Below are 17,909 nucleotides of genomic sequence, written 5' to 3' on the forward strand. Positions count from 1 at the left end.
ACCCTAGAACCTAAAGTACAATTAAAAAAAAAAAAAAAGAAGAAGAAGAAGAAGAAACATATCTTTAAAATTTCTTAATTTGAATTGGGCTCTTGAATTTTGGAACCAGACTGCAATGAAAAAAAAAAACTGCATTTCTTACAACATCAGAGATGGATGCCATTTTGGGTGGAAATTAAAAACCTTACAGGACAAGAGACAACTAAATATGAGAGCAAACAGCTGAATGTATCCAAATGTCAAGACAGTATTGATGATTTTTGCAATTAAAAGAGCAGTAGCCTTCCACACATTTCACAAAAGAGCAAGTTCAGCTTTGCCTCAATTAACCCAGATTTCAATTCAAGGGCAGGAAGACAACAAGCCAAATGGCTCTTCCACAAATCCCACAGTAAAAGTGTAACATAATAGATGGAGTCATCTTTCAACATATTTTTTAAACCCACTTTAAAACTGTGGCTTAATTTAGGACTGCTAATTTCTCTACCTGATGATGTGGATGATACTAATTAAAGTTGTAAAATTAGATGTAAAATGTATAGAATTAACAATCAAGAATAATGGAAATTAAAAAGAGTTGACGTTGGTTTTTCAAAATAACAAAGGGCAGATAAAAATGAATTTGCTCTGCCGTTAAATCCTGATGCATAATAAAAGACCGAGGGGACAAATTCAATGAAATTAAAGGGCAGGAAATTTAAAATGAATGGACATATTTATTTTCCCAGCATGTATAACATTTTAACACTCACAGTTACTAGAGGTCATGAAAAGCAAATAAAAGTACCTGGGATTCAAAAAAAGCAGTATGATTTTCTAAGTAATGAAAACATTTGTGGCAAAGATAATGGCATAGATTGCCATACTTCAGGACACATAAACAAACAACTACTAAAAATCACTACATCACCAGTGACATATGATAGAGACTCTCTACATGTTTTTAAAGTCTTCAGAACCTTCTGTTGCTGAATGAAGAGGTAATCAGAATTCTCTTATCTGCTAGCTGATAAAATGTGTCCCTATATCTTTGGGGGTCAAATAGGTATGAAACCAGCATTTGTATTTTCTCTATATTGGATATTGAAATGGAACATGCAAAAATAATGGACTATTACTGGAAATAGAAGTGAGCTTGAAGTTAGAAACTGATTTAAACATGTGCTCTTATATGTATTATTTTCACAATTTCCAGCAAGTCACATTAATTCTTTGGGTGATAGTTTTCCCATCTGTAAAATGGGTTTACTGAAGCTAATTACTTCCTTGTAGGGTCTGGTAGGACAGACCCCAACTTTATCTTTGCATGCTATCTCAGTAGGGCACAAAGGCCTAATTAGGACCTATAGCCCAGAAATCGCCTGGATAGTCCACCACTGCTGAAAGTAAAGAAGCAAAGCATTCTGATGACAATTCTGTGTTAAATACATGTAATTATAATAAATAAGAATGAACTTGAAAGGGAGATGTTTACTTGTGCCTCTTGGTTAAGTATAACACCCAGACTTGTTTACTCAGCAGATCTTGGAATCTCTTTTGCTTGGGGTCTGAACATAAGAGGCAGTGGTTGGCCTTTTAATTCTAGGGTCTAGCTTTGATCACAGAGAACTAAACTATGTGTCCCCCTGACTGGCTGCACTCTATGTTTCTGTACTTAGTGTTATGATTCTGTCATTTTAGTGTCAGCATAACTTCTTCATCCGGGCAATAAATACACAGTTCTTTCATGGGGTATTGAGATTATCAGTTAAACTGAGGAGTTTTAAGTCAAAGACAAGTAAGTTGAAGTAAAGAAAACAAATGGGAAGAGTACAGGGGAAAAACATGTAAGTAAATTGACAGAAGAGGGATGCATAATAAAGCTCTTCCAGTGCAATTAACACCCAAAAGTCTGTCAAGAGGCCATCCTTACTTTAAGAATCATCAAGAATAATGTATTGGTAGATGATGAACATGCAGCTAAAATGAAAATCCATCATTTGCTTCATTCTCTCTAAAGACTATTTTGAGTAAATGTCACCAACAGACATAATACTCACCAAACAAGATTGAAAAAAAAATCAGTAGCTGAGGCAAAATGTGACGAAGTTTGACAAAATTTCAAAACTGGAAGACCTAATTAAACCCATAATAAGACTAAAATAGCAAAACATCAAGAATATTACATTTCTAATCTGTTTAGGTCCTCTCATGTCATTTTTAAAAGAAATAGTGCTCACATTTATTATACAATCTATGAAAAACTCCACACATGCCAAAACTATTTCATGAGGCTTTAGCAGGGGACGTGGTATTGAAATTCTGAATCGAAATGATTTATACTTAGCATTTCCCTGGCATTAGAAAAGTGATTGGAAATTTGTCTTTTAATTAAAACTGTCAGCATGGAAGGATTTAAGGATGATCAGAACAAATCCAAACAGCAAACTTCATTAGCCAAGAAAGTTACAGGAAAAGTAAAAACACTATTTACATGTATTACAACAAATGGGTCTACAAATTAGGCATATTTGGTAGAGTTATCATAACTATATTGAATACAACCATGAGCAGAATTTTAGAAAATTCTTTAACTAAAATTTCACAAATTGTGAATAACCTAGTACTCTGATGATCAAAATAAATGAAAGTATTTTGCTCTAGTATTTCTCTGAGCATGAAGAAATACGTACATTTTAGGGGCCTATATCTTAAGAAAATTAAGCAGATTTTCTTTCCTTTTCAGTTTATATTAAAATAGTATGTAAGATAATAAAGAATTATTTTTACTGTAACCTAACAATTACCCTAGTAGAACTCACAGATGTGCCAATGATTATGACATAGACAATCTCAGGTGTTCAAAACAATGAGAGCACTCTGCTTTACACAGTACTAGACACCTGTCCTATCCTGTTGTTAACATTGTCTAGGGAAATTCTTTAGAAACACTGAATCAGTACCAAATGTTTAATCTAGTCCATATTTTTAAAATCAAAGAAAATATTATTTCCTACACTGAACACTCCAGACACAGTCTTCAGGTCAATGACTTGCATACGGTGGAACCTTAATAAGTACTTGGTGCACTGATATGAAAATTAGAATTAAAACTGGAGAAAAGGCCACAGTCCAGTGTTCTGATAAGCTTTAGAACAATGCTAACTAGAGCTCACCTTCTCTAGTAGCAAGAACCACTCCTTACATCTACCATGCTAAGAACCCAGAAGTAGTCTCCTTAAATTTTATTATTTTTTAGAGATATTATTTGGCTCATGCTGGCCTTAATCCCTAATCTAAAGAGATTCTCCCAATTTATCTTCCAGATTAGCTGGGACTATAAGCAAATGGAACTGTGTCTGGCTTTCTTAAATTTGTTTCGATTGCAGTCCCATTGTTAATGGACTGAACATGCTTTTAACCTTCCGTAGCCACCAATAGAGAAAAAGAAAGCAACACAACACATTTACTATATAATGAAGTTTTCCCAGTCCACCTGAGTCTTTGAATTCCAGAAGACGCTAAGTGGAAATGAGTCACCTTATTGCACTTTATTCTCTAATAGCACATCTGCTACCAACTTTTAGAAACTCTTCTGGGGTATCACAATCGTATTAAGAAGTATTATTTGAAATGCCTCTTAGCTTTCCTTTTTCTTAACTGTATCTTATGACTTCTAAAAATCTCCTCAATGTCCCTCTTTTCAACTTACATTTATTTTTATAAAGTTAATGAATATCAGATCATAAAATTACTTATTTAAACCAATAATTTCTCGGACACTCGGTGCATAAAATGTGAGTATGCAAATTATTGCATATATTAATGAGAAATGTGGTTATATCCTACAGTTTGCTTAATTTTCAGTGATTACACTGATCCTAGCCATGGATTCATCAATCATCTGTGTCTATGTGTTGATGTTCATTTCTGTGTCATGCAGACACACATGTAGTTATAAAAGTTAATAAGAAATTTAATGAGTATTTGTGATTCACTGTTGATTTTTCTTTTTTAAATTTTTAATTGTTACATAATAGTTGTACACATTTATGAGATACATGTGATATTTTAATACAAGCATATACTATGTAATGATCAAATCAGGGTAGATCAGGATATACATTACCTTAAACATATATCATTTATTTGTATTGAAACATTCCATCTTCTACTTATTTTCAAATATACAAAAAAATTGTCAACTCTTAGTCACCCTACTGTGCTACTGAACACTAAATAAAGTTCATTCCTTCTTACTGTAGTTTTTGCTCATAAAGCAAATCCTCTTTGTTGATTTTTCTTTCTTGATATGGAGCCTCGTAGGTTAAGAAAAAGATTTACCTATCTTTTCATAAAATTATTTTAAGTTGACCCATCAATTATCTGAGTTTCTAACAGATGTTTTTAATAGGAAAATAAAATGCTTTGAATAAGAAGAGATATAAGCAAATAAGAGTTAATGATAATATATTCCGCACATTTTCCATTTCTTAATATTCATATAAAAAGGATTAGACATTACTCTAAATGTCCATTTTTGAGACAAAAGTAAGGACACCTAATAGGATAATATCTTTTCTCTAATGCATTTGGTAAACCAAGGGCCAGTGCAGTGTAATTTATATTTGGAGACTCCACACTTTGGAACATTAATCCTTTGCCATTTCTATTTCTCTGCTAAGTCCTTATAACTGAAATCATGTCTCAATATCTTGATTCTCTAGAAACTAGAAAAGATTTTTTTTTAATTTTTAAATTTGTTTTATTTTTTAAAATCAGTCTCCATAGAGACTGTGAAAAATTGCCAGTGCCGACTGTATTGCAAGTAGTCACGGCGGGGTATTGGGAAAAGTTTTCAATTAGCAATAATCGCGCCTTGGGTAAACCTCATTGGCTACGATACTGCCACTGTGCAAAGCTGAAACTATTAAAGATTTTAGGCTCTTAGCAACTTTTGATCCATGAATAATTTTACATATGTCAGTTACTTCCAAAATTGTAAGTTTCTGCAGTTTTATGAGGTTGTCTCTTTGTGCTACTATGTAAAAAAAAATTGATTTTTAAAAAAGTGAATTCACTATCTTCTCTTACATTATAACTTTTTATTTCTAGAAACAATATCTGCTCATTTGTTTTTTGCAATATCATTTTGGAAAAAATTGGCATATTTATCTCTGGATTCTTGTCACCTTGTGGCCATGTGTCTGGGAAGTTTGGATGGCTTTATTGATCAGCTTACAAACCCAAGATGCAGGACATGTTGATTTCTGATGCATTAAAGATCTTACAAATGTAGATGTATCTACCTCATCATCTACAAGAGACACATAGTTCTTTCTGAAATACATGTTCTAGGAATCTTCATTAATAATAATATAATGAAAAGATATATAATGCACACTATTACTTCTGGCCAATATCAATCGTTTATTAAATAAAAATTTACATAATTATTATATTAACTATTCCACATTAGAGACTTTTACACTTAGAGGAACTGAAGCAAGGCCTCTTTATTTAAATTGAATATTGATACTAGGTGCCAGATACTTATGAGATAGACTTCTTGGTTAACATATGTTCAAACAGAAGCAACTTATCCTAGTAGAATATCAGCATAAATTCATGTTTTCTGTAATGGATATTGCAATGTTGCTTTTTGTATATTCTCTCTAGGCAGAACCACCACCCCAGATGCCAGGAATATTGGCTGCTGAGGGCTCACAGCAGTCTCTTACTGGGCATTGCCCCTGTCCTAAGAGAACTTCTTTGTCCTAGGTTGGACCCCTTTCAGGGGACAGGATTCAGCTACTGACTGGCTGGTATGTATGGATAGAAAATCCCCAGCCTCTAGATTGCCTGAATTTGGCATAACTTGGAAGGGCTATGCCTGCTCCTGAGCACTTTTGTAGGAGGAGCTGAGGCTTTATTTGCAACATCATTGCAGCAGCTCCCTCTTCCCTTTCCTGGATCCTAACCTCTCTAGTTTCCTTGTAGGAATGTCTTCCAGAACACTTCCTAGTAAGTCCTCTGCACCTCAGAGCATGTTTTCACGCAACACAATCCAAGAAAGCCTCTAAACATTTTTATCTTGCAAAACCTTAAAGGAGTAATGTTTAGTGGAAATTAGAGGACCAAACACAAAGTGCTACCCACAAGGTCCTGAATGGTTTGCTCATTTTCCAGTAACAATTTGTTCTGATTTAAAAGGTAAGGTAAATCTCTCTGTGACTCTAGTCTCTGTATTGTGATGGAAGTTGAGGAAGAATTTTCCAGTTGTCTAGAATTCACTGCTAGGAAACAAAGACAAGCAGAAAGCACTTCACATTCTAAACAGAGTAAAAGCAATGGGTGGCCTCTGGCATCCAGTCCACCTGTGCTTCCTACATTTTCACCGCAGCCCTCCCATTCTGGCCATTATAAGCAAAAACTGAAAGGTGTGGACCTTCAGCCTTAATCTAGTTTGTGCCATGGCTTTCCCCAATCTTCTACCCGCGGGAATATCAAGAGAATTCCTTGCAGAGATCTGAGATAATCACAAAGAGAGCCTGGCAACTTACTCAACAGAGCATTTTTGTAGCTCTATTTTTGTAGCTCTAATAGAGCATTTTTGTAGTCCAAACTTGCTGATGGGCTCTTGGTGCCCTTGAAGTTGAGGAAGAAGAGAAAAGGTTAAAAGACACTGAGCCAGAGTCGATTTCTGCTTTGGAAATTGATTTTGCCATAGTGAGGCTATTGAAAGATCCTTAAGGAAACAACAGATACTCTATCAAAGAGCCAGCATGGGGGAACCAGCCATCTAGAGGGTACAATTGGAGAAATTTCAAGAATCAATAGTGAGAGAATCACAATACCATCAACTAAGTAAGAGGTGTTTACCTCTTTTTCCCCATCTTTCCTCTGAGGTCACCAATACACTAGAGAAGAAGAAATCCCAGAATAGCAAGGAAGGGTACAGAGGTGTAGTGAAAGCATAGAAAAACAGGTCATGGCCTCTTCCCAGCTTAGGCACCTGTACTGGGGGGGGAAGTCGATGGGATATAGGATAAATGATATAGGATAAATTGGATAAGTGATTGAAGTTTTAAACTGAACCGTTGGGAATATTAATATTTCAAAGTGCATGAGTCTATGAAATCTGCCTGGGATGCATTTAAGGGTCAGGCAACAGATACCAGACACAGCACAAAGGCAATGATTGGAGAAAAAAATAATGCTACCACCCACTAGTTTAAGAGTGTTCAAGGATTGGTTACATTTCATTTTTGTAAATATATGAGAAATCTTAGCCCACTTTATTGGAGAAGGATGATTATCCTGCTTGACTTGATGCACTAACTGAAGGAAGATATTTTGGTTCACTAAAGAGTTTAGTCGGCTATGCAGGTTTGCTTTTCTTATAAAATTTTCATACATACTGACTGTGATATTATATGTATATAAGGGTTTTACCCCATGGTTCCTGGCTTAGACCTCCCATAACCCTTGATACAAGATTGTGTAATAATATTGGGGCATTTTAGGCCTCAGAAAGCAGACTCTGTCTCTGATCTTCTCCTGTCCTCTTTGCATTTGCCCAAGGCATGACTCTAATTTTTTCCCCATTTTTCTGTCTTAGAGCTCACCATAGAGATTCTCTGATTTATATTTTCTAAATATAGGTCTGGCCCCATAACTGGGAGGAAGGAATGCTGCACTGAAAAGCCAAAAATAATCTGCCCAGGCCTTGCTGGATTTCTCCCACTGAATCTATAAGCATTAGATCACACCCTTTTGTGCAATCACATTTATGCATAATTGTTCATTGCTTCAACGGTAACTAGCCAATGAAGTCTCCATAAAAGGCTCAAGAAGACAGGGTATAAAGAACCTCTAGACAGCTGAACTCATGGAGATTCATGGAGAGTGGCACTTTCAGGGAGGGCATGGAGGCTCCATGCTTCTTCTCCCACACTCTGCCTTTTGCATCTCTTCATCTGTATCCCTTGTAATATCCTTTGTATAATAAACTCATAAATATGAGTATTTCCTGAGTTCTGTGAACAATCCTAGCAGGTTAATCTAATCCAAAGAGGGGTTATGAGAACCCAACTGGAAGCAGGTCTGTCAGAAGTTCCAGTGGCCTGGACTTGCAACTGGTGTCTAAAGGGAGTGCAATTTTCTGGGACTCAGCCTTGAACTGTGGAATCTGATGCTATGTCCAGGTAGAGGGTCAGAACTGAATGGGATGACACCTAGCTGCTGTCTGCAGCAGAACAGACTTCTTGCTTGCTCGTGGGAAGAAATCTCTGCATATTAGATCACAAAAGTCTTCAATGCTAATTGTTGTGGTGTAGAGTTCGTGGTTTTTTTGTTTTGTTTTGTTTTGTTTTTACTGACACTGACATAGAAGGAAGACCATAGAATAGTACTGAGTTAGAAAGAGAAAGCCTCGCTAAATAATCCCATGTATGCAAATAAAAAGTGTGTGATTTTATGTTTGCATAGGTTTTTTCTAAGTATATACCTCTTTCTCTCTCCCCAAAGTTTAGAGGTTTACAGTGGTTAGAAATAGAGATTAACAGTGGTCAATCCTGTTAACCACTAGTTAGTAGTTACTGGAAGTAAAGGAGAATACATTTTTTTTTTTATCTGTGTTGCTTGCATTTTTATACCACATACATTTAACCTTTGAAAGCTAAAAAAGTATATTTTTTATAAATAGGAAAACAAAGTGAAAGAAATAGATTCCTCAAGCAGGCAATGGTCTCTTCTCTGCAACCAGGTATCTTTAGACACTGGTGAACATGCTGTGATTTTATAATCACTAACAATACCAATTAAGAATGGGCTCTTCTGAGCATGTGAATGCAAAGCCAATAAGCAAACATGCCCACCACTTTATTAACTCCTTCATGGTCATGTTCTTCTCTATTAGCATTTGCTTCCTGCTTACAGTTGTTTTCAAGTAAGTTAATGTAATAGATGTAGATGTAATCTTTAGAGACTGCCCTATTTGAAATTTCCTATTTTTAAAACATGAAAAGAACATCTATTTTTCCTTGGTGGCAGTAGATGTATAAACATTTTCAGGGCAGCCCAGAAGCATATTTACATGCTGGAAGCATGTGAGCGCTTGACCATAGGATGGTTGTATAAGTGGGGAACCTTTTGCTGAGCCCATAATCCTATTAAATAAGTGGAGTTTGCGGCATTTTCCTCCCTGTATATTTTCAAATGGGATATAGTAGTCTTATCTGTCTATAATTGCTAGTATTATAACTTGTCCAAAATTAGGGCTTCTCAGTATTCTCCAGTGCTGCAGACTTGCTATGAACACCCTGCTCTGGAGTGAGGAGGGGGTCACAATGGAAGAGGGTGCCCTAGTCCCCTCTTTTTGCTTTCACTGAGTATCTTCACTTTTCTTGGCTCTACATATTAAAATCTATCCTAATAAGTTGATGAAAAGAGAAATCAGGAGTTCAAACTTTGAAAACTGTGGCTCTAGACCCAGAATTTCACTTACAGAAGGAAATTTGTCTTCAAACAACTTCACTTTAGGGAAGAGAAAACAAAATTAGTTTTGTTTGTTTGATTATGAATGAGTGGTTTTGTTCACAGATTTTAATTGCAAACATTGTGAAACCAACACCAGAAACAAAGCTTTTAACTCTCAGGTCCCACCTTACCACACTGCCTTCCTTTTGCTTCTAATCTCATTGCTAGTATCAATTCTAGCTTTCAGGGCCTGGGATTCTGAACATATATGGTCAAGCTGATTGTGAGATGAGTTCCCTGGCAATCTAAGAGTCAAGATCATCATTATTCACTAACATCACCTCTGGCTTCAGTGGAGATTTGGGTCGTATTTGGCAGGACTGCTACTTTCAGCTTTCAGTCAATTTCTGAATGAATCTACTTATCCTGTAAGAAGTGCATGGTATGTTTCAGATTGACTGTAGGTTCTTAATGTCTTCCAAGGGAAAATAATATTTTTTTTAGTTCATCCTAACAAATTGCAACCCAGGTAGATACATTTAGTTTGTCTGTGAGCTGCAGATATATAAAATAAGAAAAAAAAAAAAAAAAAAAAAAGAAAAAAAACAACAAACAAACAAAAAAGAAAAAACTATACCCTATACCCCATATTCTGTTTGTTAAAATACATAGTGCATTTCAAACATTAACTTTCTAACTATGATTTCAGAAAGATCATAAAGTCTTTGTCTTAAGAAATAAAAAACTTATTACTAGTGATGTGTCACAAATAACATCCTATGTTGGGATAGCAATTCAAGGCACTTCTAATGCAGCTGCACAAATAAAAATAAAATTAAAATTACAACAAAAATTCTACATAAATGAAGGCGCTAACGTAACTATATAAATCATCTTCTATTCCCATGTTAACACTACTAAAACAGATATGTGCCTTTCAACGCATTTTTCTTCATTTGACTTCCTGGTTTGATCTCATTTTAATGTTTCATCAGTTGCACGCTTTTGTGATAAACATTTGGGGATACCTATTCCCACTAAGCTATGTATCTGATAGAACTTAGTTTCTGTGAAGCACAGGTATTTCAAGTCTGACATAGGTATGGAAATAAGCTGAACTAAGTAATTTGACCTCTTTTACTATTGAGATCTTCAATACCAAGAGTGAGAATGAAGGTGAGGAAATTGGCAAAAGGTAAAGGTGAAGGAGAGAGAAGGAAAAGAAGAAAAAAAGAGCAAGAAAGTCAGAAAGAAGGGATGCCATTTGATCAACATTCTAGGGTGAAATCAATTAAACTAGGATGACACGTGAGTGTCATTAAAAACATCCAATAAAAATGCCAGGCACTGACAGACTGTTGTGACTAAAATGGATCTACTGGATCACGCTGTCAAAATCCATCCACTTACAATTGAGATGACAAAGAACCCCAGAAAACCTCTTTTGCCTGAGGCCATAAAATGTAAGGTTCTTGGTTGAAAATCAAGACAACAATAAAGAGATACATTGCAAGTAATAATAAATTATTTAAATAATACGGTAAATTAAGCTGTCAATATTATAGTTAGAAGTCTTAATGAAATTTAAAAATTAGTAGGTTTTGTTAATTTAAAACCCTAACACATCAAGGGAAATGTCTACAACATAAAGTTATAGTTATATTTTTTCATGAGAATGTCAACTTGATTTCAGATATAGACATGCTATTAACTCAAGTTAATAAATTAGCCAAAACAAAATTTTAATTTAGAAAATGCTCTTGGTGTGATTTCTTTCAAATAGCATGTTGTGACTTAAAAAACACCAAATAATTAGTTCTAGGCTTGAGTCTTTTACACCAATTTTAATGCATTGAGGAAACGATTTACCCTTTCTAAGCTTCTAGTAACTCGTCTAAAATTAGTGGTTTGGATTTGAGGACTCCCAAATTCCCTGTCCACTGCACTTTCTGTAAGTTAAACTAGTATGTGAGTAAGCTTCAGGTTTATTCAGATTTAATACACTTCTCCTTTCCAGAAACAAACCAAAAAAAAAAAAGAAAGAAAAAAAAAAGGAGTCAAATTTCAAAGCTAAAACATAAAGAATGCCTGTTCTTGGTTTGTTTCTCTAATATCTTTTATTTTCCAAGTCAATAGGTATTATCATTCTGTAATAATCTTTACTTTCAAATCTCCAAATTGTAGCCTGTTTTGTTACAAGGAGTTTAACTGTACCATTATAAATCCTTTGGTATTTGAATGGAAAACTTTAGTGGGCCATTTCCTTATTGAAATATTGGGGATCTGGATTCATTTTTCTGCCATCCCAACTATGAATGAGTTTAGATGTCCAAATGAAATAGGTACCAACCAGTACCATAAAGTGGGTAAATATATTTAAGAAGGGAAATGAAATGGGTACCAACCAGCATCATAAAATAGGTGAGTATATTTAAGAAAATAAAGTAGACACATTTTGATACAGTAGTCAGGAAAGTGCTGAGATTAAATAATTGCATCTGAATCTCTAAAATAGAATAAGCTTTCATCTTTTACTTCAATCTTTACTATTAAGAAAAGGAAAACAAAAACAACTCAGGTAAATAACTACTCGGAAAATATTTCAGCTTTAAGTTTTTATATCTGTTTACTAAATATTAATTTTGATTATATCTGATGTAAACTTGGCTTATCTTTAGCAGATAAAATAATATTATTCTTTAGCCATATAAAAATTAACTAACAGTCATGGAGTTTGGTAAATCTTCTACCAAGTAACACAATGGTAAAAGAATGAGTTCATGTCCTTTGCAAGGACATGGATGAAGCTGGAAGCCATCATTCTCAGCAAACTAACATAGGAACCGAAAATGAAACACCACATTCTCACTAATAAGTGGGAGCTGAAAAACGAGAACACATGGACACAAGGAAGGGAAGGAACATCACACACCTGGGCCTGTCGGGGATGGGAGAAAGAGGAAGAAGAGCATTAGGACAAATACCTAAACATGAGGGGCTTAAAAGCTAGATGATGGATTGATAGGTGCAGCAAACCCCCAATGACACATGTAACAAACCTGCACATTCTACACATGTATCTCAGAACTTAAAAGTAAAAATTAAAAATTAAAAAAAAGAAAGTTATGGGCAATTAATTACTTTTAGTTTTCACTTAGGATTAATAATACATTTTTATTATACTTCACATTTTATATATTAAAATGATAAATTCTGATAATTAGAAAGAATATATTTAGTTCCAAACAAAACTTGTAAAATTTGTCAAACACTAGTGCAACATTTCTGAGAAATGCTTATTTTGGAATAGATTGCTAGCTCATGCTTTCAGTTTTAAAAGTCTTACAAAGCTGTCATATTTTAATAAATAATTCCAAGGTATAGTAATTTACATTGCTTTAAAAGAATATTTTCCTATGGATCACGTAATGAAGAACAAGAAATTCAATTGTAACTGTCAACCTTTATGTATATTAAAAGCTTTCCACTTCCATCAGTGACAACCACAGGATACACATGATCATTGATTGTAAGCTATTTTTTCAGGAAGGATTAATGGTTTCTTCTCTCATAAATATAAATATTTCAACCTGAGCTCATCAAATCTTCAAACTGTTAAACAACCATTAACAGCATCCAATCCCATTCACCTACCTACCACTCCTCCCCAGAGGTTTCTTAAGATAGAACCTTGTGGAATAAGAAATGCATAATAAACTATAATTTAACCATAAGCATATGAATTACATATCCTGACCCGACCATATTGTTTAAGAAATTTTATTTATTTTTATTTTATTTAGCCAGAACATTTTATAGCTTATTTTTTTTTTTTACTAGTTAATTGTTAAAATATCTGTTGGCTGTCTTAAAATAAGCATAGCCAGACCTAACTCTTTTGTCTTTTCTCCTATCGCATATATAATTTTCTATCAGAGAAATAATTTCATTCATATCAACTATGACATATACTAAATTTATGTCAGAAAACTAATTTTCTTATAGAGGTCCTCCATGTTAGACCTTTTAGAAGGGGCACTTCCTTACTGTGGTAAGAAAACTCATTTAACATAAGAATAAGCATGGTTTAGATAAAACTCTTGACACTTGTTAGGCATTTAATAAATGCTAGTTGCAACAGTAATAATCATCATTACTGATTTAACTTTCAATTTAAGTTTTTTTTTAATGAAAGGTTAACAAATACTGGCTGATTGTATTGTGTCTTAATATTGTTGAGCTTACTTACATAGAAATATATGTTACTTTCCTTATAAGCAGAATTGTTAGGTACAGTTCTGAGTAATGGCCACTAAGATTGACTTGTCTCCTGATACACAAACTCAAAGAGCAATTAGCAGGACAACGCCACATAGAATTTTTTATTCTACACTTCAAATAGTTTTTCATCATGCTACTTAAGAAGAGAGGAAAATGAATGTATATGTCATAGCTGGGCATTACAGTGATCTGGTACCCATTTGCACTTTTAAGCCCTCAGCACATAAACTTCAAAGGCAGCTTGCTATATTGATCAATAGAAGTGCTGAGTCATGACAGATTTGGTTTTCTTTAATCATCACTTGCTTGGGTCGAAATAACACTTGTACACATTAAAATTCCTGAAATACCTAGTTTATGCATGAGAAGTTAAGATCCATATTTTGTTTTTTAGACGGTAAAAGATTATTGCATTCACCATGCTTTTCTTATGTAATCAAATACATATATTCACAAAGGAGCAAGAATACAATATTCTCTACCTTTCCTTTTAAAGTTATAAAGGCTATTGCAGTGTTCCCTGGTCTTTCTTGGACCTACGAAAGCTGAAACTTGAAAATCATCATGGAGCAGACGTTTATTTTTCAAAGGTCCCTCTTGCTAAATTTCTTACCTATCAACTCTTTGGGTCCAAGCAACAACTTACCATGTTAAAAAACTAAAAAGATACCAATCCTCAAAACATTTAATAATCTATTTCAAAATGTTTTTCCTCAGCAAATACTTGTAGATTTGGAATATAAGCATCCAGTGAACGAATCTGGGGTTAGTGGAGAGATGAGGGTGAGTGTGATGGCAGGAATCACCTACCAGTAACTTGAAGAGTAAGGGCAATTGGGAGGAATTAAATAGAAGACAGAGGGCCTAAGATAACTGAAAGGATGGAAAGAAGAAAGGGAGGAGTCAGGAAATAAGGAAGGGAGGAAACAACAGAGCTTTTTTTGTGCAGAACATGGGTTTGTGGCAGCAGGGGTGGGAGGCTGCTAAAATAGCAATGTGTACATTGAAAATTAAAACCAAATGCAACAGAAATAAATTCCTAATAGCAAGAAAATGTCTAAAAAATGAGCAAAGCTAAGAACATAAGATAGAGAGTGAAAATCAAGTATCAAGACAAGCAATCTACCACCTTTTTGCCACAACTGTGGCTTAAAGTATGACCCAGGAGTAGCTCAGATTTTATTTTTAATCCTGCTCCTCAGTCTAGCATTCCTAAACCTTTGAAACTTTCCATTTGGGTGTCTTACTCATTAGGACTTATTTCCTTGTCAAGCTTCCGCTCCAAGGAAGGAATCCTTGCATTAATTAGAGCCACTGTCCCCTCCACCAAACTCAGAATTATCAACAATATATCTCCTTTTCAAACACTCTAAATCCAGTAACTCAAGTCCTGCCAAAGATACTGGAAATATTCTTTGAATTTGTCTTCTTTATGTTCTCCAGATCACTCCCTAATTCATTTCCTCACGCTCCCTTGTTTGATTGCCTCCCAGGTGGCCTCCTCACATTAAGTATCTCTCTACTCAAATATGTTCTCCACTGTAATATCCATCATCTTCAAGCTCAGTTCTAATCATGTCACTTGCAAACATTTTACGTTGACTGAAATATCTCTGTAAATATTTAAATAGATGATTTTTTTTCATCTTAAAAAGGAAAAGCTCTTCCTTAAAGTATATGTTGCATTCCCTCCATCTACCACTACCCGTTTTTCATTATTTCATAGCTATTTTTTTCAAACGTGTACTAAAATCCTTTACCTCAGATTCCTTTCACTTATTAACCTAGAGGAATCTTGCTCCTCTTTCTACAATTCCTGACATTATGTAAATTAATGTTATCCTTTATATCTTAATTTGAAAGAAATTATAAACTTTTTTTTTTTTTTTCCACTCGTTACCGAGGCTGGAGTGCAATGGCGCGATCTCGGCTCACCACAACCTCCGCCTCCTGGGTTCAGGCAATTCTCCTGCCTCAGCCTCCTGAGTAGCTGGGATTACAGGCACACGCCACCATGCCCAGCTAATTTTTAGTATTTTTAGTAGAGACGGGGTTTCACTATGTTGACCAGGATGGTCTCGATCTGTTGACCTCTTGATCCACCCGCCTCGGCCTCCCAAAGTGCTGGGATTACAGGCTTGAGCCACCGCACCCGGCCATTATAGATTTTTATAAGGAAGTGGATCTCTCTGGGTAGTTGATCTGCTATTGACCACATGCTTCTTTCTGAAGTGCATGGTTCCTTGATTTTCATGACACTACTCTTATAGTTGTTTTTCTACTCTAATTGTACTTCTTAAGTCTCCTTTGTGTTTTTTTCTCCACTCATTTTATGTCTTTCACTAGGCCTCTATATGCATGCATTTTTCTTCTTCTTATACTACATATTCTTGCCTTCAATTATGGTCAGTAGCAAGCGTATAGGAAAGGCTTAAATCAAATGTCAAATTTTATGACTGAAATGGATTAATATATCCAGAGCAATATTAAGAATCTATATAAAATTTAGGCTTAGTAAGAACTTTCAGTCAATGAATAATAAAAAAAAAGCTCACTATGGGCATGGATAAGAAAATGAAAATGGGCTAATTATTATTTGCTATTCCTGACTGTGACCTAAATACTGATGACTGAACAAATCTATAGTGTCTCTAGTATCCATTCAATACTAATTTCCTGAGTTCCAGATTCCTACATATTCCTGCATGATTGGCAGTTTCAACCAGTTGTCAATAGGCACCTTAAAGTAAACAATTTCTAAACCAAACCCATCACCTCCATGACCAAACTTCGTTTGCCTTTCATCACTGGCTATGGTAAATTACATTTTCACTTATTTGGTTACCCAAGCCCAATATTTGAGTTTCATTTGATATTTTCCCCTTGCAATCATGAACAAATCATTCAGATTCATTCATCTATATATCCCTTGAATCCATTCTCTTCTCTCCATTTTAATTACTGCCCCACGAGTTCAAGTCCTCTTCATCTTTCATTTGAAATACTGCAGGTCTGATCACTTTTCTTTTAGACTCCAGTACTTCTCTCCTGTTATTAACTCTTCCTGTTGTCTCCAGACTTATTATTATAATATCTAATCATATAACTTCCCTATAGAGACAAAAGTAACTCCATCTTGGATGCTAACCCACCTTGTTGAGTTCTGATTAATGCCAGTCCCAGGAATGCTTCCTGATTTCTACTTATTTATTTTACTATTTTTAGTGGAAGAACATGTACTGACTATAAATACTACCTTTAGATGAAAGCGATCTTAATGTTATTGCACAAATTATGGTCTTTGACACACATAGCATTCTTGCCTTTCTCAGGGGTTCTCTTTACTTGTCTCTATAGACTGCATATGCTCTGTCCCTGTGGTAAACTTGGTTCTGAGGAGTAACAGTGAAGAGATCTACCTTTCTTGCAGCTACTGAAGACTATGCTTACCTAAGTTCTCCAACAAATCACCTTTTACCAACAAACTGGATTTGTTTGCTGTGTTGTTTGATTTCTTGGCTCCTTCCACGTTTGGGGGTCACTTTGCATATATGGATGGCCATTTCACAGAAGATTTTCTGTTTAAAATCTATTTACAATTAATCATATAATTCTGTATTTTAAAAACTACAAATGGTTGTCTCTAATCTTCACAAGTTTTGTTTTATATTTTGTGCATCTTAAAGTTCTCTAATAGCGTTAAAAATAATAGATCCTCTCTCCTGAAAGATGCACATGCATACCCCAACTAACTTTAAATTCTTGAATCAGACCAAAGATGCCTGCTTTACAGGCCAAAATATGTCCACATTAAAGGTTCAAATTCCTGTTTCTCTCATTCATAAACCCAGTGCAGAATCCCTGGAATTCTTGTAAATATGGTATGCTCTTTCTTGCTGCTTTGCTTCTATGTATTTTGATAACTTTCTTAGATTATTTTCTACCTGGCAAAATACCTTGTAGTCTTAGTTTCAGCCCAAATTGTATCCTCTCTACAGTGTCTTCATTAATTCATGAGACAGACATGATGTTTCTCCTAAGTTTTTTTTTTCCCCAATAATATACACATTTACTATTTATTCATTGTGTGAACCCTTTGAAGATGATATTTTAGATATCGTATACCTTATATATACCAAAATGCCTGGAACATGGTAAATAATTATTTA

At 34.8% G+C, this 17,909-nt stretch overlaps 1 protein-coding gene and 1 non-coding gene across 4 annotated transcripts in view; both read right to left on the bottom strand.

Moving 5' to 3' along the window:
* The window catches only part of NKAIN2 (sodium/potassium transporting ATPase interacting 2), a 1,036,037-nt gene that overhangs the window by 519,078 nt on the left and 499,050 nt on the right, over positions 1-17,909 (bottom strand). The gene's annotated exons all lie outside the window — the stretch shown is intronic.
* On the bottom strand, positions 4,762-4,902 carry LOC120363345 (U4 spliceosomal RNA). Its single transcript, XR_005578912.2, has one exon. It is a non-coding gene; the product is annotated as a U4 spliceosomal RNA (small nuclear RNA).

The sequence above is a fragment of the Saimiri boliviensis genome, chromosome 4, assembly GCF_048565385.1.
Source record: "Saimiri boliviensis isolate mSaiBol1 chromosome 4, mSaiBol1.pri, whole genome shotgun sequence".
NCBI lineage: Eukaryota > Metazoa > Chordata > Mammalia > Primates > Cebidae > Saimiri > Saimiri boliviensis.